The 23,674-nt window shown below is 44.8% G+C and overlaps 1 long non-coding RNA gene across 3 annotated transcripts in view; it reads right to left on the bottom strand.

Moving 5' to 3' along the window:
• Nucleotides 1–23,674, bottom strand: part of LOC144684185 (uncharacterized) — a 51,751-nt gene that overhangs the window by 13,063 nt on the left and 15,014 nt on the right. For all 3 annotated transcript variants that reach the window (XR_013577437.1, XR_013577436.1, XR_013577438.1), the window contains one exon: nt 3,823–4,073. This is a non-coding gene — a long non-coding RNA (uncharacterized LOC144684185). The remainder of the gene's footprint in view (nt 1–3,822; nt 4,074–23,674) is intronic.

Below are 23,674 nucleotides of genomic sequence, written 5' to 3'. Positions count from 1 at the left end.
CCAGGCCTTCTGGGTCGGGTGGGGCGGCCTTCTCTTGCCATCCCAGGGCATTAGGATATGCCACCTGGCACTGGCCTCCTCGACCAGCACTCCCAGACACTCATCTGAGAAACTGGGGGCAGAGTGCCCACCCGACCTGCCCTCCTGCCTACCATGGCCACCTGGTGCTGAGGCCATGACTGCACACCAGGACATTTGTTGGATAGCTTCCAAACAGCTCCCTCAGCCTCCCCCACAACTCCTGGCAGCATTCAGGGAGCTGCCTCTTCAGTTTTTTGAACACCCCACCGGGTCCCCATTGGAACCAGCGCCCGATGCATTCCCATGCATGGAAAACACATCTGGCAGTCGCGTTTCATGCTGGGTGGGCCTTAATTGGTCACTCAGCGTAAGGTCACGTTCACAGCATGAACTTGGCCAGGAGCGAGTTTTACATCCACTTCTGGCCGCGCCGACTTCGGGCGCACCCAGAGGATAGAATTTAGGCCCTGGTGCCTGAACCCGACTGTACTGAAGGGGCAACAGCAATGTAATTCTCATATATATGAGCATCAGAGGCCTTTGAACATTGATTTACTAGCTGTAATACCACTGGGTGCAGGTCAGGGGAAAACTGCCCCATAGGATCCTGGCACTACTGATTCCACAGCTGCCTGGAACTATTCAATTTAAAGGGAAAGATGGTGATGTTTTTACTTTATTTTGTTAACTATTTTAATACAAAATGGTTTAGCTGCTTCAGAACATTTGCAGAATGCTGCGAGGACTCTGAAATGTAATATGTTCACGTTGTTATAATGGAGGAAACAGGGATTTGTGAAATGTGTAATTTGTGCACAGCACAGCTCCACAAACAGCAATGTAACAGGTAATCTGCTTTAGTGATGTTGGTTAAGGGTTAAACATTGGCCAGGGTAGAAGAGAGAACTCTCCTGCTCTTCTTTGAAATAGTGCAATGGAATTTTTTACATCATCTTAGAGGGCAGATGATGTAGAGTAAAGGGTTAACCCTAATGATAACTACTGAGCATGTGGTAAGGAGCTATGTCACAGTGATGTCACTCACTGAGAGGAGATGAGTGTGCAGCATCTCAAGGAGTAGTTCCAGTTATGTTTTAGTCTTGTGACTAGTTATGACTAACATGTAAATAAATGTTTTTGTACAAAAGACCAGTGCCTCTAGCAAGTTCTCTCCTGGAGCAAGAATCTGGAGATAAACCCACAATAATAGAGATGTGGCCTCAGTTTCACATCACGTCCAAAAGACGGTCCCTTGGACAGTGCACCACTCCCTCAGTACTGCACTAAAGTGTCAGCCAAGTTTCTATGCTCAAGACCCTGGAGTGGGACTTGAACCCACAGCCTTCTGACGTAAAGGTGACAGTGCTATCACGAGAAATGTGCTGGCTTCCTATGTTCAGGATTCTGGTTGAACTATCTATTATTTGTACAATAAAGCCTTTCTTGTGAGAGTGTTACCATAGAGATATGCCTATGACGCAGCAGCATGAAGACATTCACAGGGAACAGTGCCTTTGAATAAAGATGAAGACCAGTGACAGGTAATTTAGACCCTGGCAAGCATAAATGGATTTAAACACTTGCCAGTCTTCCTTGGAAGCTTTCAAGATAAAATTCCTGCTTCTTGTAAACTATCATTTTTGAGGTTTCAAAAATTTCCACTGTCCCAGCTCTGGTATGGTTGCCACTGTTTTTCAGCTTGAGGCAGCTCTAGGACTTGCTCTGTGTTGCCTTAGAGAACGTCTCCAAGAGTGCTTTGGGTGTGTGTTATGATCATGAGCCCTGACAGAAAGAATAGGCACTGAAGAGGTTGGAATTTTGGAGCAGCTTGGGAGCGCACTGGGCACTAATTGCTCTTGATACACTGGGTGGAAGATTGACCATAAGTATTTGACTGGGGAAAATCAAAGAGGCATATACAAAGATTTTTTGGCAGAAGTACCCAGACATCCCTTTTCGTGTACAACAAACAATGTTTTCAGAAAATTATCATCTGTCTTTTTCAACATCTGGAAAGCACTAAAGGAAGGAACATGTGAAGAATTTCCACAACATCATCATTTCACGGTGAGGGTTATCAAGGCCCTGGGGAATGTCCATAGAGAGGCTATGAGAATGAGCCAAGTCTCAGAACTCATAGTTACAATGATAGGTTCAAGTAACTGAGTCTCTTTTTATTGCAGAACTGCATTTTTAGAGGGGATAGAACCAGTTGCGACTCCTCAGATACCGAAGTAGTCCATCTTCAAATGCAGCAAGACCTGGATAATATCCAGGCTTGGGCTGACAAGTGGCAAGTAACATTCGTGCCACACAAATGTCAGGCAATGACCATCTCCAACAAGAGACAATCTAACCATTACCCCTTGACATTCAATGACATTACCATCACTGAAACCCCCAATATCAACATCCTGGGGGTTACCATTGACCAGAAACTGAACTGGACTAGCCATATAAATACTGTGGCCACAAGAGCAGGTCAGAGACTAGGAATCCTGTGGCAAGTAAGTCACCTCCTGACTCCCCAAAGCCTGTCCACAAGGCACAAGTCAGGAGTGTGATGGAATACTCTCCACTTTCCTAGGTGAGTGCAGCTCCTACAACACTCATCAACACTGTCCAGGACAAAGCAGCCCACTTGATTGGTACCCCTTCCACAAACATTCACCCCCTCCATCACCGATGAACAGTGACAGCAGTCTGTACCATCTACAAGATGCACTGCAGAAACTCACCAAGGCTCCTTAGACAGCACCTTCCAAACCCACGACCACTGCCATCTAGAAGGTCAAGGGCAGCAGGTACATGGGAACACCACCACCTGTAAGTTGCCTTCCAAGCCACTCATCATCCTGACTTGGAAATATATCGCCGTTCCTTCACTGTCACTGGGTCAAAATTCTGGAACTCCCTCCCTAACAGCACTGTGGGTGTACCCACACAACACGTACTGCAGTGGTTCATGAAGGAAGCTCACCACTACCTTCTCAAGGGCTATTTGGGATGGGCAATAAATGCTGGCCCAGCCAGCGAAGCCCCACACATCCTGTAAATGAATAAAAAAAAACCTGAAATTTTTAAAATGATGAAGAGAGTAGACTCTTTTTGAGGGGAAAGATCATTTGAGGTAGATAGGGATTGAGGGGAGGACTGGGGACACCAGTACAAAATAAGAAAACGTAGAGGTAGTTTAGACACCAGGTTTTGTGGAATTATTGACCTGTGGAATAGATTGAGAGAATGAGTGATTTATTCGCCAGAGGCCTTCAAAAGGGAGCTCGACAGGTTGAGTGGGGCTAACACTGACCCATGTCGTCATGAACTAAAGTCTCCTGTAGCTTGCATCCCTTGAGGGATCAGAGAAGTACCTTCTAGAAGTCCTTTGCCCTTGTATTGCCATAAAGATTCTCCTCTTTCACTTGGATCTCGTCAGGAGATTGCATGAGTGTTGTTGGGAAGGTCAGAGTTGAGGTTGCACATAGGCTGCATCATGTCTGCATGGCAGCAATTGGTCCCTTCTTGGCATTTTTTCATATGGTCAAATATTAAACCCCAGACTGGTGGCAGCTAATACTGTTCCTGGGCAGATGATACAGCCCAATATCAATAATCAATAAAAACTAATATTACTGTAATAAAACTGCTCAAATGCCAGTAGTGGCTGTAATAGTCCCCAGAATATTAAAGTATTTAAATAGATGCACAGTAACTGTAACTCCACATCAACTTTCCTGATCTTCACACTGTGCCACTGCTCAGTGTGACATATGCTCTCTCCTTTAATTCTTTCTTCCTTACCTGCCTTGTCCCGTCTGAAGCTGCTGGTTCGTTGCTTGATTACAACTCTTATGGGCACTGAAAGCTTTCTGGCAACTCTACCAAAATGTCTGCCCTTCATGAGCGAGTTGAGATGGCTTGGTTGGATTCCAGGAGTGACGAGATGTGTTTTTGGAGAGAGAATGAAATGGGGGATATTGTAAGGAAGACAATGACGTCAAGATCAACCCAACAAAGAGAAGCTTCCCGAGCCTATATTAAATCCTTTGTTCCTGAAAGTGAAAAGAATTAAATGGTTTAAGATATCTGAAAACAGAAGGTGAGCTTTGTTCATTAAAACAGATTCATTCCAGAGCAAAATATTGGGTTGTATCCCAGGATACTAAAGACTGTTCTTTGTTACCTGAACATTACTCTATTGGTCTTGGATGCTAGGTTTCCATCTACAGGGCAACCGGGTGCAGTTCTTCAATCAACGAAGACATTTCAGCCAACAAGGACCTGGCAAATTATTTCAGTTCTCTTAAAAACAACAGTATAAACGATTCCTCTGTACTTATTTAATTGATGCTTCTTATATTCCACTACCCATAGGAGAAAGAATTCTATTAAATCTGGATGAAAGTTTCTAAACCCGGCACATTACCAGTATAATTATGATCACAACCTCCTCTGTGCAAATGTGTTTCGGTAGATTTAAAGCAACGCTTCACCGGGCAATGCGTTGTGTTATGTCTGTGTGCCAACATTATGCCTCAGCATGAACATGACTTATCGTCTGGCTTTATCTTCCTATTACAGATATGTCAAAAGTCCAGGAGCAGCAAACTGGGCCCTCACTGCAGCATTCAACATCAGCAGAACTCAGAGCCCTGTGAACCTTCCAGGAACACACACTCCAAAGGATCCGATCCTACTCCATCCATTGGTGCATTAGGTAGCCCTAGAACTTCCACCAGGATGGGGTTTTGCTGCTCTGGCAAAGGTCAGGGAGGCGGAAATTTCTTCCCTCGCCCTAACTAAGCATAGTACAGCCTCAGGCCAGAGTTTTCACCAGCAACAGAGTGCCGATTAATGTGAAGGTGGAAACTGGTGCTGCACTGGGGCACATGGTTGGAGAACGTTACACACAGGATAGTAATAGGCTGGAGTATATTATACCAAGGATGACACAGGCTGGAGTATGCTAGGCACAGAATAACACAGGTTAGAATGTGCTGCACACAGGCTGGAGTGTTTTTATGCACAGTCTAAGACAGTTTGCATGATTCTTATTACAGCTCGGATAATTAATATCGGAAATATGCTAAAACGTCTACTTCACATAAATACAGCACAATCACTGCCCTCCCACATACCAGTACAAAAATAGCAGGGTGATTTATGTTCAGGCAGGCTTGACTTTGAATATTTTGACACTGGAATGGTGTGTTCCATCTAAAGCTCAGAACAAAGTTTATTTTTGCTGTTTTGTTCTTCAGAAAAGGTTCAAAAACATATTCAGAGCTGACTTATCAGATCATAGAGCTGGGGATAATGCTGCTATCTGCATCTACTGGTGTTCAACAGCACAATCCTCTGCTTTGAAAAGGTTCTGTTTTCAAGGACAGGGGCCTTAGATCAAAGCCTTGCCTCTAGGCTTGTTTCACCTGGCATATTGTCTCAGCTTTGTTTTGCTTGGCTCTGAAAATGCCTAAACAATCAGAGGAAACATTTATGGTCACAACAGTTTGTGCAACCTTATGGGCTCTGTCTTTCTTTCCTTTCAACACCACATAATATTCTCAGGCACAGACCCTTCCTGTGGACGAGCCCTCAATCCTTCTGACCCGCACTGTGAACTCATCTATCCAATATATAAAGGATCTGTAGCGAGTCCAAAAGTTGAACAGAAAACCTTGAAGACTCTATTTTGTTCCGGTTACGTTGTGTGCGCCCCATGTAATCTTCCCCAACTTCAGAGTAAACACGTCATAATATGGCTTAAGCTAAGAACAGGTTTATTAAACAGTAAATAGGTATGTGCATAGATATAGCATGGATTTGTAATCATTATAGACCTAGTTATCACACCTCAAAAATAGACAAATAATATAGTTGTATCTGTTATGGCAAACTGTCCTGTAAATTGGACCAGGCACAAGGTGCTTGAGGATTAACCTTTGGGTCACAGCTTGTTGCTGACCATCCATGCAGTCTTTCTCTTTATGATAGCTTCAAGCAGACGACCCAATCTTGAACAAGACAGGCTGAAAAACACCTTCAAAAAAATGATTGGAACAAAAGACATTTAATGATGTGTTCTTTAAGTTCAGGAGAAGCTGCTAATTAAATGCAGATACATACAGAACTCAAACTGCTTGCCCATGAATAGCTGCCGCGATCGATGGGGCCCTGCAATTTTACTGAGCAGAAGGATTCCCCAAGGTTCAAACAGTCACAGATGGCACCCATGTGGCCATAGGTATTTCCTTCATCAATGGTCAGGTGTATTGCAACAGGAAAGAAGACAACTTTTTCAATGCGTAGTTTATTTTGATCAGCAGTGAAAGCTCACTTCCATAGAAAGTACCATGTTCATTACCCTCCTTTTAAGGAATTCCACAACACTCTTCAACCTAGAAGGACAGATTTCTGTCAGGGTTTCTAGGAGATGAAGATTATCTTCTACAGTCTTGGCAGTTAAAACTGGTGTGCTTTCCCAGCACTACAGCCAAGAACCACCACCAGAATCATCACTGACAACATAATAGGCATGTCAAAGGTTTGCTTCAAGCATCAGAAACAAGGAGTCCTGTTGCATATTCTGGTTGGCTCACAATTCATTGTGATGTGTTACAAGCTGCATAACTTGGTCTTAAAAAGAGGGCTACACTTGGAGCCTCTGGAGAATAAGCCCAGGCAGAAGCAAAAGTGTCAATGAGCCAAGTAACAATGTGAAGAAGAAGCAAAGGATAAACACCTGTTGAAGGCTGCTAGAGACATTTACACCAATCTTACACAGGATTGTTCCGTCTGACAATAGGAAAATCTGTCAGCATCAAACAATTCCAAATCTGGCATATCATAGTTAGAACGGTCCATGTCAGGTGTATAGCATGGTTAGGTTAATCCCAGGTCAGGTATGATATGGATTAAACAGCCTAAGCCAGTACAGCTTCTAGGGTTATCAACTGTGATTAAATGTATTCCTGGAGATTTTATCACATGACTTGTCCCCACGCTCTAGCCATTAGTTAGCCAACGCATCCATTACCGTGACATATTGCCTTCCTAAGCCAATTGAAAAGGAAAAAGACTCATTACCCAATTCGATGATGCTTGACTGTCAGCCAAACAGCCCTTTCCCCTCCATTTTCAATATTTTTATACCTGGTGAAGAGAAATGTTCAAAGAAATTTTTTTTAAAAACTATCTTTTTTAATGTCCCTATGATTTTTCTCCACACTATCGTGTCCTGGAGGTTGATCTTCAATTCCTGGAGAATCGCACGCCAATACTGGAAGATTGGTAACCACAGCATAGTTAGAGCACTTTTATGTTAACCTAACTGTTGACCTGCAAAAATGGCCTTGGAATTTCACCTTGATGGCTGCCTTGCAGTGTGGGCCTTGTCCCCTCAACTTGATGTATGAACAAAGAGAAGAGGGAAACATCCAGAAGCACTCAGTCTGGCTTATATGTTGAGAACAAGTGTATCTAGTGAGTTTCACATGCTATTGCTCTCTGGAGAGCTGACGTAGTTATTTCAAGCGATGCTTTTGGAATTGGCTGTAGACTCACACTATGGGATCCTGCTCATAATTACACAGGGAGCAGTTCTCTCTGAAGATGATCCATTTTTGCTGTTGCCAATATTTTATGATCTCTTGGAAACTTGGCTGTGATTTTTGCTCTGTGATTACATTATCTGTATCCTATTAAAGACACAAACCAGGTATACAACCTAACATCCGTACACAGCACAGGCAATATTGGAGCAATCTCGGTTGGGAGATTCCAAAGCACAAGCTCTATGTCTGAGATGGTCACTCACACCGATATATTAACATATGAAAAATGGTAAGTTGTCTGGTGATCAAGAGATGGTAACATATTCTTCTGTGTTTCTTTTATTCTCTCTTCTCCTCTCACATTTGTGCTTACAACCCACCTGGCAATTGATTTGTAAGTGATTGGTTTTGCTGGAGAATGGGTGAAAGCAGAAGAAGTTATAGGAGGTAGGACTATCTCAGTATTCATACAGGTCCTTTCAGTTTAATAGGTGGCTTTCTTTAGTGCAAAGGATATTGGGATACACCTCCCTTGTGGCAGAAAGGAAAAGAAATATTGGAATTTAGAGGCACAGTACATACCCCAGCGACGTTGTAATTCAGAGGCGAGATGGTGAGGTATCAGACTTCCCCATTGAATACAGGTGAGCTGCTAAGCCTGCTTATAACTTAGACTGAGGATCAGGTGTCTCACTGGCAGGTTCAAAGCCCAGGTAGCAACTTGTGCTTCTGTTGGAAGCTCACAGTTTAATGAATGACAGTGAAGCTCATAACGATGTCCTTAAGATCCTTAAGTGTGTGTCAGCAGTTATTCAAGGTGGGGCACCTCTGCATATATGGATACATTCTTAGTTTTCCTGCCCAAGCTTCCAAAAGATAAGTGAAGGAAAACAATGGGAACGAGTGCTATCATTGCAGGAAACCTTCCTACTCTTCTGGCGGCAGGAATTATGTGATAGTAAGCCAACAGATGTACAAGCAGTATGGGAAAAATATCGACTATCTAATTCTTAAGACTCTTTGATACCACATTTATGATAAGCCAGTCGGAAGGATGCCCTTGATTAACTTGACAGTGTAAATGGATCTGTGTGGAAATCATTGACTGGAAACAGCCAATAAAAAAATGGTTTTGCAAGGAAATCCCAGAGAAGTTATAGATTGGTTAATTGATGCATCAGTTAAAACAAATGGCTTTGGCTCTAATTTAGTCAAGGAATCATAGAATACTTCAGCACAGAAGCAAACCATTTCACCCATCAAGTCTGTGCTGGTGTTCTTTCTCCACAGAGCAGCCTAATCTGACTTTCCTGCTAATATACTTTTAAAGTTCCCTCTTTTTCAAGCAACTGCCAATGGAGGGGAGATGATTGAGGACAGGGAGTAACCGAGAGTCAGAGGAACTGAAGGGGTGCAGGCTTGGAATGAGGTTGGATATTTCACAGCTAGAATGCACCTTTGGCACTTCCACGTAAATTCTGGGAGGAAGAAAAGAAAGCAATTTCAAACATTTTACAACTCTGCATGGCTATTATAATTAAATACACATGAAGCAGAATCAACTTACTGTTAATACAAACCACCAATAGGCATTATTTTCCTCAGTGTGTGATTGGCTGAGTATCTTTGAATAATTGTGCAATTATTGTGCTCTGACCTGGATATGCAGTGCCCTGTGTGAAACACCCAATCTGCCTGCGTTTCCAAATGTCCTTTAAAGAATTTATTTTTTTTTAAAAATCTACTTTCCTTTCAAAAATTATTATGGATTCTACCTCCACCACTGTTTCTGATAGGATATCTCATGCTTCAGCTCATAATGGAATAAAAAAGTCTTTTACGTCTTTGTTTTTTGATGACCTAAACTTATGCTTTTTAATTACTGATACACTGACTCATGCAATGATTTTCCCTTTTTGTCTTACCAAGTCCAGTGTATTTTTACTCTCCTAGTCACTCCCCACACCCTTTAACCCTCCTTGTTTATATAGAGTCATTATGGCACAGAAAGACGACATTCGGCCCATTGAGTCCATGCCTTTTCAAGTATGTTTATCTATGTTTTTAGTATGTTTTTTCTGCCGAAGGGTCATAAAGACTCGAAACGTTAACTGATTTCTTCTCCACCAATGCTGCCAGACCTGCTGAGTTTTTCCAGGTAATTCTGTTTTTGTTTTGGATTTCCAGCATCCGCAGTAGCTTTTAGCTTTTTGTTTTTATCTCTATGTTTATCTAATTCTCTTGTAAATTTAGTTACGGATTATACTTCAAACAAGCTTTATGGTGGAAAATTCCATAGTTTACTACACTCTTGAAAAGGACTTTTTCCCCTATCTTTCCCAGTGACACACCATATATCCTGGAATCTGAGATGCCAGAAATTGGGATTCACCATGACAATCTCATGGGCCAAGTTCAGAAAACCTACAGTGTACAAATGTCTCGGTGTAAGGTTACGAAATATATCATGAAAGATAATCAGTAAACAATGAAGGGAAGCAGGTTTAATGATTTCCAGGAAAGCTGTCACATTTTCCTTCAGATGTGGTGTTGCCTTAAGTTGGATGCAGTGCAGAGCTCCCTCTACATTATCCTGACAATGTGTCTAAACTACAGGCTCACGACCCTGTGCACTGCCAAAAATGTTCTGGTGTGTATCCAGCGTTTCATCCAGTCTGAAGAAGACAGGTAGTGTAATCAACTGTCTTCTTCCCTAACTCAGGGACTTGCTGGGCAGACTTTCCCCTTTTGTGTTGGACGCAATGGCGTTCAGGGTGTGGCGAGGAAATGGAACCTGTTCAATTTTCCTCTGTGAGCTCCCCCAGGTGAAGATTTATATCCAAGCTCAGTTCACTCTTCCTTTTAACAACCTCCAGGGCCAGGATTTTACAGCCCCTCCCACCCCAGCGGGATATTACGCGCCCGCTGAATTGAATGGAGATTTAAATGGCTCGCCGTATCCGCCGAGTGGGGGGGGAGACACACACCGCGGGAGGGTCGTAAAATCCTGGCCTAAGCCTTTTAAACTGTGGCCAGAAGTTTGTGTGGCCCAATCGGGTGCATGGCTGACCTGAACTTGGGTGAGAAAACGTTGGCTGTGCGTCCCAATGTCATCGCGCCGTCGCGCCATATTAGGGTTGGCGGGCGTGTGCGCGAGTCTGAGATATCCTATCAGAAACAATGGTGGAGGTAGAATCCATAACAATTTTTGAAAGGAAAGTGGATTTTTAAAAAAAATAATTTCTTTAAAGGACATTTGGAAACGCAGGCAGATTGGGTGTTTCACACAGGGCACTGCATATCCAGGTCAGAGCTATCATTGCACAATTATTCAAAGATACTCAGCCAATCACACACTGAGGAAAATAATGCCGATTGGTAGTTTGCACCACCAGTAAGTTGATTCTGCTTCATGCAATTAGAACGGTAATTAAGGCTATTAAAAAGCCAATTGTTTAGAATTTTATGTGGCCCGTGCGATTTTGTGGTTGGCGCCCAAGCCACACGGGCAGGTTGCCAAGCCGTTTCTCATGCAAACTCAATCCAGGGTGGGATAAAAGTTGATCAGAGCCGTGGCTTTGTGAGTGGGTAGGAGTTTAGGAAAGAGTTGGTTGTAGGTACTTTTCTGACAGTTCATTGTATTTCCTGTTTTCTGGAGGACTCTTTGACTTACAAGCTTTCCTAGAGGCTTTCTGCCGAGTGCACCCTTAAGGACTCTATCCTGTGCCATCTGTATTCCAGCAAATGAGGATTGCCTGTCCCAGTAGAGGGACCTCCTCTTCCTCTGAGGAGGGCCAGAAGGGAGAGGAGGGCTGATGTCTGTAGGCAAAGTCCCAGGGCGCAACCTATGGAAAGAGAAGCGCAGCCACATGGGGCAACAGGGCCAGTATGAAACCCAGGATGGAAGGCTCCTCAGAAGATGCCATTATCCTGCAGCATGAGTCTACAGGCAGCGCTCCAGCTACCTGGACATGTTGGACGTCCAGTGCCGAAGGAGGCTCCACTTCTCCAGGGAGACTGTGACCTCCATCAGCCGGGCAGTTCCCATGATGTGTACATCCTGCAGCACTCCCAGGTACCAAGGCTCTTCATCACTGCAGCTCGGTGGTTGGTTGGCTCCTGGGTGACAAAGGCATCCCCTGAAAAGGTGGCTTATAACACCACTCCGACACCCAAGGACAGAGGTGGAGGAGAGGTACTATAGACGTTATGCCCCTACAGGGGCAGTAATTGAGAGGACCATTCTGACTCAGCGATGGGTCTGATGAGGAACAGGAGGAGGCCCAGGGTGAGGACATGGCTGCGGAAGTGATGAACCTTGTGGGAGGCAGGGAGACCAGGGAGGCCTTGATTCTCCGTTCATTCAGCTCGGCATCCAATTCATGGCTTAAAAGAAGGGGCAAGGATGGCGCCTCCTTACTGAACGTTCCTGGTGAGGCTGTCCTGCGACCCTTATGTCAACCAACTACCTCTGAAATAAAGTTTGCAGCCCTTCCCGTCTGTTACAAGCCATTCCCATACCCAACACCTATGAGAAACATGAAGCACATTCAGACCATGGCACCTTATAACATCTTTAATTGGTGGTCATGTTTACACAATTTGCACATTGAACACGTATCAACTTAATTTATATCACCCATGACAATTCCTCTTGTGTTTATAGTGCCTTAAACATCCGCTTGTGAGTGCTACATCTTGGTGCCCCCACCCCAGTACCCCCTCGCTGGCAGCGGCATCAGAGGTAGCCTGCTGACTGTGATATCCTGTCAACCCTGATGACCTTGGCGTGCGTCCTCTGACCAGCAGAGTCTGTGTAGACACCACCTGGGAGGGAGCATCCAGCACCATGGCTGGGCATTCCTCAGTCGTCCTCATCAGATGCCATGGGCACTGGCAGAGGGGCGGAGGAGCTGCTGCCTTCGGCTGAAGGCGGAGGGGCATGTTAGTGGGGTGGTGAAAAAGGCAAATGGGACACTTGCCTTTATCAATCAGGGCATAGATTACAAAAGTAGGAAGATCATGTTGGAGTTGTATAGAACTTTGGTGAGGCTACAGCTGGAGTACTGTGTGCAGTTCTGGTCGCCACATTATAGGAAGGATGTGATTGCACTGGAGGGGGTGCAGAGAAGATTCACCAGGATGTTGACTGGGATGAAACATTTAAGTTATGAAGGGAGGTTGGATAGACTTGGGTTGTTTTTGTTGGAGCAGAGAAGACTGAGGGGCAACCTAATCGAGGTGTACAAGATTATGAGGGGCATGGACAGGGTGGATAGGGAGCAGCTGTTCCCCTTAGTTGAAGGGTCAGTCACAATGGGACATAAGTTCAAGGTGAGGGGCAGGAGGTTTAGAGGGGATGTGAGGAAAACTTTTTTACCCAGAGGGTGGTGACGGTCTGGAATGCACTGCCTGGGAGGGTGGTGGAGGCGGGTCGCCTCACATCCTTTAAAAAGTACCTGGATAAGCACTTGGCACGTCATAACATTCAAGGCTATGGGCCAAGTGCTGGCAAATGGCATTAGGTAGGTAGGTCCGGTGTTTCTCACGTGTCGGTGCAGACTCGATGGGCCGAAGGGCCTCTTCTGCACGGTGTGATTCTGTGATTCTGGAGTGCCCTGAGAGGAGCCTGCAGATGTGACATGCAGCTCGTCTGCCACTATGAGATCAGTTTGTACCTCCCTGCTCACCACTGATTGATGGGTGCCTAGCAGAGTGTCTAGGTGCCTCATCCATCTCTCACATTGGCAGAGACCTGCTGAGGTCACTGCCAGTATGTGGGCTTGCAGCTCCAAGCGTAGCCCCAGAAATCCCTGACTATGTTCCTGAAGCTGCCTCTCCATGAGAGTTGCTGCTCTCTCAATGGAGGGATTTGTGTGCTCGGAACTCCAGGTTAACACAGTGCTCATGCTCCGTGTGGACTCCTCAAAGATGGCAGAGACCATGCCACACAGACCCCCGGGGATCTCTGCCAGATCCTCCCGCACATCCCGCTAGACAACCAGCATGTGCCACCTGATGGACAACTCCAGAAGCTTGTCATCTGCCTTGGACTCAGCATGGTCCTGGTCTCCAGCAGTCCTCCGACTGCCATTGCCCTGGGCACTCTCTGCCTCCACCAGCTCCTCTAGCGAGTGTGATGTGCTCTCACCACAGAGCACTGCAGGGAGCCGCTACACTATTGCCCACTGACTTGCCTGTATCTGTGCTGGTACTTGGTGCAGAGAGCGGATGTGACGTGGGTGCATCGGTCGGCGGTTCCTCTTTGGGTGTCAAGTGGGGGGGACCTCAGGGTCAACAGTGCATCGGGAAGATGGCTCTTCTGAGGGAGGAGCAGAATATATCAGTTAGGAACATCATAACAAAGAGTCTGCATAAGCACGACGGTTGGTTGCCACAACAGACAACTGCCTCACTGAGGCACTGTGACTGGTTAAGAAATGGGCACTCTGGATTTGAACTTCTCATTGGAGATGCCATGTCCCTACACTTATTGCACAGTTCCCCAGTCTCTCATCTGTCCACTGGACTCTTACCGTCTTCCTCTCCGAGACCTGTGGACATTGCTCGCATTCCATGTCCAGGGCATCCATTTCAAAGCAGGACGGGACCAGGATGGTGGGCACCCTCGCCACCCGTTCGTGCGCACTCCAGCGCGTTATGGCTTCATTTCTCCTGTGTGTACACAAGTGCATTCATTAGTCCATCCTCGACCTGCAACAGCATTCCAGCCTCGCAACCACCCCCAGGAAAGCCAGCTTGAGGTGCCCGTCACTATATACACAAGGTATGCTGGCACATCTCCCACCCTTGGCAGGTGCATTTGGCACTCTGCATCTCACACCCCTGACCACCACAAATAACGGCCACCCTCCAAGACATCTATACTCAGTTCCATGCCAAGGCGGTTCTCATCCTTGTGGAGAGCATAAGATCATTGAACTGTTTCTGGTACTGGATCCTCACAGCCTCATGCCTGCTTACCTGGGCAGCCACCTCCGTCCAGACCTTCTTCCTCTGGTGGGGTGGCCTCTTCTTGGCATCCCGCAGCATGAGTACTTCATGCCAGGAACTCACTTCCTCCACTAGAGGGCGCAGACACTCATCTGAGAATCATGGGGCAGAGTGCCCACCAGCATTGCCCTCCCGCCTGCCATGGCCACCGGCTGCTGAGGCCATCACTGCTGCCGAATATTTGAGTCTCTTGTGGGTAACTCCGAGGATCCTCCCCAACTCCTGGCAGTCTTTAGGGAGCTGCCTGGGCTCTTTCTATACCCCCCTCCAGGTCACCATTCGACCTGGTGCCCGCCATGTTCCCGCCCCCACCGGCAGCACTGGGCCAATGTCCGGGTGTGTTTCACGCTGGCCGGTCCTTAACTGGCCAGCCAGCGTGAAATGGCATGTCAAATACAGTTGCAGCCGGAAACGAATATCGCATCTGCTTCCGGGCCCGCGACTGCATGCGCACACATCGTTATGGCACAAAATCCAGGCCTTGGTGTTACTTTATCACTATTTCTTTATTCACTTTGTCTCTTCTCTCACTTCTTCAATCTTTGGTGCTGTCCTGCACTTTCCAGTCTCAGTCCTTCAGCTGAGTTATTCAATAACAAAAAAAAAGATTCCTGAACTGTGGATCTCAGCGATATTTATTAGTGCAGCAAGGAATGGGGTCCTGGTGTTTGCCACAGGGAAATATTTGATCTCACTGTATTTCTGAAGTCAAAAAGAACATTGGAACAGTGTCTCTTTGAAGGGTTATTATAAAAGTGACACAGTAAATAGATTTAATGTATTAAAGTGGCATCCCCTTAGTCATAGCCTTCATATAACCAACACAGTTGTGTCAACAGTAACCATTGTGATGAAACACATCTGGAGTACTGTGCAGTGCTGTGTACAGTTTTGATCTGCTTATTTAAGAAAGGATATAAGTGCATTAGAAGCAGCTCATTGTAACCTTAAGCAAGGTTTATTGGACTGATTCCTGGGATGGAGAGGTTACCTTATGAAGAAACGTTGGAGAGGTTGGGCCTCTATCCATTGCAGTTTAGAAGAATGAGAGGTGATCTTCTTGAAACATACAATATCCTGAGGGGACTTGACAGGATGAATGCTTGCTCTCCTTGTGGGAGAGACTAGAACTAGGGGACATAGTTAAAAATAAGAGGTCTCTCATTTATGACAGAGATGAGAAGAATGTTTTTTTCTCAGAAGGTCATGAGGCTTTGGAAGCCCCTTCACTGGAGAGTGGTGGATGCAGGGTCATTAAATATTTTCAAGGCCGTGGAGGTACATTCTTGATGAATAACTGTGTCATATATTGGGGGTTAGACAGAATGTGGAGTTGAGGCCACAATCAGATCAGCCATGATCTTATTGAATGGCAGAGCAGGCTCAAGGGGCTGAATGGCCCACTCTTGTTCCTAATTGGTATGTTCATATGAATGTTTGTAAGTTTGTATGACAAAGAACCAATGGGCAGTCCTGACAACTTCTAGGAAATTAACTCCACAAAAAGGGGCTGTCCAGGGACAATATTATTAAAGGTGGGGGGTACAGCAAATAAATCAGAGGAAGTCGCTGGAGAGGGGGCACAGGCTCTTCTTTACAGGTTCCTAAAAGAGGATAGATAGATAGAGAGGTACAGGATTAAAACATAACATGGTTTAAGATGAATAATCTAGATAGGTATTGAATTGCTTGATTTATATTTGGGCTTCAGGAAGAAACTTTAGGAACCTTACCTCAAGAGAGGAAATGGGCAGACTCCATGTTGGAGCAGATTGCACTGTATCTGTGGAAGCAATGCGATTGATGAGATAAATGATGCTCTTGCATATATAATTAATACAGAACTCCTGTAACTTCCCATTCTTCAGTGGCAGTCAACCACATTTAATAGCGCTTCAATGAATAAGGAAGGAAATAATTTTATTGGAGTTTCTGCTTCTGACCGTTATTCAGTGGCATCCTGCTGGGAAGCATAGATATTGTGTAAGTGTAGCTCATCTGGTCTGCTGGCAGTAATGTTAAAGTCATTCTGTTGGGGGTAGTTAAATGGCCCACTGGGGGGGTTGGGGTAGTTAAAAGGCTCATTGGGTCTGGGCACTCTCAGAGTCAATGCTTTCAGGAAAGAAGGGGAGGAAACCAGAAGTAAAAAAAATGAGACTGAGGTATGTATGCCATAGTGTTTATTGGTGACTGCCATTATCTTTGCAGGTTCTGCGTGTGGAATAGAATCCAACATGTGATAAACATCATGTGGGCTTTGGCAAGATTTCTCAATCACAGACCACATCTAGTGGCCGCACTTTTATCATTCGCTCCTATCCCACTTCAAAATCTGCTCTTATCATGCAGCACATATGCTGGTATTTGCTCAGGAATTTCTCCCTGGCAATAAGCATCTCTTGTACTGACTGTGGGTAAAAGGAGAACAAACAAACAGGCTCCCCCATTCAGTCCACGCCTAATTCCATCAAGCGCAAAAGCAAAAAGCAAACAAAAGAGACCATGAATTTGCATTGAATTTCAAATCTGAACACAGGGATCTTTATCACAGAACTTTCTTTAGGTGTGTTACATCAAACAGAAAACATAGCCCTTAGCAGTGTCACTCAGCTCCTGAAAACAGAAAAATGGAAGAACGTTATTTCTCTTGACAACGGACAACAAAGATAATTCTGGGTGCCAGGAATTTATGAGGGAAACTTAAGGAAGTTATGCTTCTCTTATAAGAGATTTTGAGAATGAGTGGTGACCGCCAATGTTGGCACAGGTTTCATTACGGTGAAGGGTGCAAATACCAGAAGCCACCCCTCCAAAATGAGCAGATTTGTTTTGCTTGGTGTATTAATTGGTGGTGAAAAAGTTTATGCAACCCAACTGGGGAGCAAAGCAGTCAGATTTCATTCCCTTGTTATCACTAGCCTCAGTATTCCTTATAGCCTGAAAGGTGTTTAAGGAATATAGGGCGGAAAAACTTGTTCATTGAGGACTTTGCTCGAGGCCAATGTTAAAGGACATGGGGAAAGATTTTCGCTCACATATGATAACGGGCTGGCGAGGTGTGTGTAGAGCAACTGCCTGAAGAAGTCAAGGTGTAACCATTGTGGGCTGCCAGAGTGTAACACTCCTGACAGGCAGCTCCATGAGTTGGAGATAGGAAATCAGGTGGTGAAGCTACTTGCAGCAACTAAAAAGGAGAAAGGACTTTTCAGGAGGAACAGAGAGAATTAGCATTGTGGAGCAGCAGGCAATATGAGCTCAGAACTTAGTTCAACAAAATCTTACAAATCCATTGAGATGACAAACTCTCAAATGAGTCCAGAAAACTGTCTCCAAAATCTTCATCCAGCTATATTTGCGAGGAGCTAAGGATTTTTTTTTACTGTTCTTTCCTCCAACTTGTATCACCATGATTGTTGGGCAGGAGAAGCCAGTTAGGTGGGCAGAAACGTTGATTTATATGCATGGATGATGTTTCCAACTTTACGAAAAGTACCTTCCAGATATGAATTCCCATTCCTGTGTGGATTTAAATCAATGCAGCTATGCATATCAGCAAGCTCTCTATGTTATTTTGAATACCATCACACTTATGAGTGCAGCTAGGGCAGTAATAAGGTAAATATCATGACATTTATGTGCAGAGTGGAATAAAAATGTAAAATGAGCACTGAGCTCCTATTCATAACTAGATGAAGGACCGGAATGATATATCCAGCAGATATTGTGGAAAAAGTAAGGCAGCTGTGGGGTGTGGCTTCCCCTTATTAACACAACTCCCAATCAACTGATCCAACAGACGCCAGCCTCTCCCGATCCAACAGACGCCAGCCTCTCCCGATCCAACAGACGCCAGCCTCTCCCGATCCAACAGAGACCATCCTCCCTCAATCCAATGGACACCATCGTCTCCCCAACCCAGACACTATCCTCACCCAAACACTGTCAATAAAGAGAAACTTAGAATAAATATAGTTTGTATGATAGGCACATATAAACGGGAGAATGGCATTCAGCCCCTCAAGCCTATTTGCTATTATTTTCATTTGTCTTGGCTTCATATCCATTAATACCCTTGAATAGTAAAAATCTATCAAACTCAGATCTAAAAATATGAAATGAGTTAGAATTGTTGCTTTTTGTGTGACAGAGTTCAATACTTCTCCCAGCCATTACAGGAATGTGTGTTTCCTAACTTCTGTCCTAATTGACTTGGCTCTGATTTTAAGGTTATGTACCCATGTCCCAGACTCCCAGAAGATGAAGAATGTTTTTCTCTATCTACCTTATCAGTTCCTTTCAAAATCCTAAAAGCCTCAATTAATTTAGGCACATACTTGAAGAGGACTAATTTGCAGAGTATGGGGACAACGTTGAACTGTGGGATTGAATTGGACAGCTCTTTCAAAGAGCCATCACAAGTATGTTGGGCTGAATGGCCTCTTTCTATGCTGCAAGATTCTATGATTCAAAATAACACCGTAATCTTCCATATCTCAGGGAATACAGGTGCCAGTTTATGTAATTTCTCCTCATAATCTAACCCTTTGAGTCCTGGTAACATTCTAGTGAACTGGTACTGTACTCTTTCCAAGGTCGGTATATCCTTTCTAAGGTATGGTGTCCAAAACTGTGCATAGTACTCCAGATGTGATCTAGCCGGGGAATTTGTATAAAGTAGTAAAACTTCCTCTTTGTTATGTTCTAGCCATCGAGGCATAAAGGCAAACATTCCATTAGCCTTTTTGATTTTTTTTGTACCTGACTTCTAAATCTCTTTGGGCCCTCATCGTTCCTCGCTTTTCACAATTTAAAAAAAAATACTCAGATCCATCCTGTTTAAGTCTAAAATGGATGACCTTATTTGGATTCGAATCTATCTGCCAGTTTTCCCCACTCAATCTCTGTGCCTTCAGCAAACTTGGACATATACCTCACTACTGTGTTATCAAAGTGATTAATAAATATAGTGAATAGTTATGGCTCCAGCACAAATTCTTGTGGGACAATATTAGTACTTCCTTCCAATTTGAGCACACACCCAAAATTCCTATTCTCTAACTTCTACTTCTCAACTAAACTCCTAACCCAGGTCAATCATTTCAATTATATGAGCTTTAATTTTAGCTAACTGTCTCTTATGGGGAACTTTTCCGAACGTCTTCTGGAAACCATGTTATCTACATCCATAGACATTGCCGTGTCTACTAATTTAGTTACTTCCTCCAAAAATTCAATTAGTTTCATTAGACATGATCTACCCTTTACAAATATATGTTGTCTTTCTCTACCAGTTCAAATTTCTCTAAGTGCTCAATTACTGTGTCCTTAATTATAGATTCCAATAACCTTTCCATTACAGATGTAAACTTACAGGACTGGAATTTACAGGTTTCTCTTTTGCACCTTTCTTAAATAATGGAGCTACATTTGCTTTTCCAATCAAAAGGGACATATTCTGAAATGAGAGAGCTTTAGAAGATTATAAATAAAGCATCTGCAATTCCCTAATTACTTTAAACCACTGATGTGAAAACCATCAAGTGCTTGGCATTTATCAGTCTTTAATGTCATTATTTTTTCTGATACTGTTTTCTTGCTTATGTAAGCTTCAGTGAGTTCCAGATGAAGTTTTAAGTGTCAGCATCTTTGAGATATGAGTTCTGACACTAATGAATGAATATACAGCTGACAGACTGTTTACATCACTGTTTCGTGATTGCTGACATTTAATTAGAAAGTTTTAAATTTATAAAGGTTCTAATTAAAAGTCAACAATCAGGGAACTGGTTTTCTCCCTCACTCCTTCATTGATCGGTGCTCTCTTTTCCTCACTCATTGGTTAGTGAGTGTGTTCTCTTCCTAAACATTAGCTGGTGCTTGTGTTTCTCTTCTTACTCATTAGATCATGGGAATGTTTTCCTCTTTACTGACTGGTTAGTGTGCGGGCTCTTCATCACCATGGTAAGTTGCTGTCAAGGGGATACTCAAACAGTGCAGCACCTTCTACAGGGCAACCAGGATCTGAGTGAACAGAGCAAACAACTGGGAACTTCCTTATAAATCAAATTGCTGTATCATAACTGAGCAATGCAGAGTCTAATCCAAGAAGTGTCAGTTAGGATATGGAATTCAATGTCAAATCAGGAAAGTGAAATAAAGAAAGAGAAAAAAAGATGGGTTAAAGAGAGAGAAAGGGAACAGAAAGAAAATGTTGAAAAAAATGTATGAGTTATTTTTTTAAACCTTCAACAATAATTAAAAGCTGAAGGAATGAAACTCCAGACATATAGAAGTTAGGTTTCAGTGCCAGAAATAATGTTTGGCAGAAACTAAGACTTTCCACACAGTTAAAAAGGTACTTAGACTAAAAAGGTGCTTAGAATCTTGCGGTGAATAACTCAACTCCTGACTCCCCAAAGCTTGTCCACTATCTGCAAGGCACAACTCAGGAGTGTGATGGAATACTCTCCACTTGCCTGGATGAGTGCAGCGCCAACAACACTCAGGAAGTTCATCATCATCCAGGACAAAGCAGCCCACTTGATTGGCACCCCATTCACCACCTTCAACGTTCACTCCCTCCACCACTGACACACAATGGCAGCAGTGTGTACCATATGCAAGATGCACGGCAACAACTTGCCAAGCCTCCTTTGACAGCACCTTCCAAACCCACAATCTCCACCACCTAGAAGGACAAGGGCAGCAGATGCATGGGAACACCACCACCTGCAGGTTCCCCTCCAAGCCAAACACCATCCTGACTAGGGACTTTGTCGTCATTCCTTTGCTGTCACTGAGTCAAAATTCTGGAACTCCCTTCATAACATAACTATGGGTGTACCTACACCACATGGACTGCAGTGGTTGAAGAAGGTGGCTCCCCACCACCTTCTCAGGGGCAGTTAGGGATGGGCAACATACGCCAGCCTGGCCAGCGATGTCCACATCCGTGAAAGAATGATTTTTTTAAAAAGACTGTAATGGACAAGTCCCAAATATTTTGATGAGTTTAGTCTGTATCTGCATCAATATAGGAATGTCATGCTGTTCAGTACAGAAGTCAGACAGTAAGATGATGGGCCTGAACTTCCTTGGAGTGGCAATCTGCGTTAGATTGCCACTTGGTTCCCAATTTCTTACCTTAATTTCTTTTTTGATCCTATCTTGCCAGACCTTCCAACTCAGGCTGGGCAATATCTAGGCAACACAGCGCGTCCTTGGGGCCTAGTGTTGAAGTCCAGAGTTCAAGGGAAGGAAGTCACGCCCCCATTTCTATGGCACTAGCTGCTGTAAACCAGGTAAATTAAAGGTCCATTGAAGTTTAAAGGTCCTTGACAGGCCAGGGAAAAGGTAAGTTCATAAGTAAGTGGATGCGATTTGGGGGGTTGGGGGGGGAGAAAATCAGAGGTTGGGGGGGGATCAGAGATGGGGGAGGGTTGGAGGTCGGAGGGGGGGGGTGTTTGAGATTGTGGGGGGTTGGAGGTCAGAGGTTGGGGGGTCAGAGGTTGGGGATAGTCAGAGATTGGCGGCGTCGAACGTTAGAGGGGTCAGAGGTCGGGGGTAGTTAGAGATTGGTGGCGTCAGAGATCGGAGGGTCATCGGAGATCAGGAGGGGGGTCAGAGGTCAGGGAAGGGGGGGTCAGAGATCAAGGGGATCGGAGATTGGGTTGGGTGTCAGAGCTCAGGATTGTGGTCAGAGATTGGGGGGTGGGGTCAAAGACTGGGGGTGCTGGTTCGAGGTCGGAAAGGTGGTCGGAGGTTGGGGGGGGGAATTGGGGGTGGGAGGTTGGTTGGGGGGTTTCGGAGATGGGAGATGGAGGGGTTTGGAAATTTGAGGGGTTTGGGGTGTTGGGGGTTGGGAGAGTGAGGTTGGAGGGGTGCCGGAGATGGGGATGATGGTTGAGGGGTGGTCGGAGAGAGGGAGGTCAGAAGTGGAGGTCGGGGGGTGGGGTCAGGGGTGGAGGTGTTCGGAGATCAGGGGGTGCAGGCGTCGGGTTTGGGCGGTACTGGGGGGGGGGGTGGGTGTTGTGGGGGGCGGGGTGGGATCAGAAATTGGGTCAGGTCGTGGCTTGGGGTGAAAGTTGGGCCTGGCAGGATGGTGGTGGAAGAGTCTCTGTGCGTGAAAGGGAATCTTGTGGATTGGGGGGTTCCTGTCTGGTGTTGTTGTCCCGGGGTAGTCAGTGGGAGGGAGGGGGTCAGGGGAGTGGGGGATTGCCATGGGGAGGGGGTAGTTGGGGATGTGAGGGGAGTCCCCTTGGTCTGTAAAATAGTTACCCAGAAGTTAGGAGTCTTTCTAACCTTTTAAATTGCATTTTCGGATGGTTCCCAGTGCAGGGCAATTGCCCAGGGGAAGTTTGCACTTCTGGGATTCTGAAGCGGATTCCCCAGCGCACCTTTGGGGTACACCCCTCCCAATATGACGGTGGGGAGCTCAGAGGTTATGCTTGCCCGATATTTTTGTGCCATTTACAGAGGAGCGGTGCAGCTCAGACAGCAACTTCTGTTTTTCACATTTCTTGGTGCAGCTTTTCTGGCCAGGCATTGCTATCCGAGTTACACAGAAATAATGGTGAGTGCTATTAGCCTCCACGTCACTGTCACAGCAAAACCTGGCCTAATAGGAGTTTGATAAACTGTCCTTGTATTACAAAGATGACAGTAAGTACAGGTGAGATTACTTAATTCCACAACAATATACAGCATCAAAGCATCTAATTTCTTGTTGGATGAGTCCACAGTTTCCATCCCCTCTACCCCACCTACAAGACTATTCCAGACATTATTCATATTCTTGTGTGAAGAAGTGTTATCCGACGTCAGTCTAGAACTTGTCCTTTACTGGTTTATACCCTGTCCCCTTGTCCTGCAGTCGTGAATGTGGGGTTATAATTTTGTAGATTCCTTTTATTAGGTGTATTATGCCCATTAGATGTTGGGTAGAATTGTACAGTTCTCAAATTTAACACATCAGCAGATACATTATATAGTTCTCTGATCTGCCAAGGAGCAGTTTTGATATTAAACAGTGAAAGGGTCCGAGACTGACTGGGATCGTGTGTTTATCGAATTTAGAATCACATTTC

This window comes from Cetorhinus maximus, chromosome 9, assembly GCF_964194155.1.
Source record: "Cetorhinus maximus chromosome 9, sCetMax3.hap1.1, whole genome shotgun sequence".
Lineage (NCBI taxonomy): Eukaryota > Metazoa > Chordata > Chondrichthyes > Lamniformes > Cetorhinidae > Cetorhinus > Cetorhinus maximus.
This window is presented reverse-complemented; position numbering and strand designations above follow the sequence as displayed.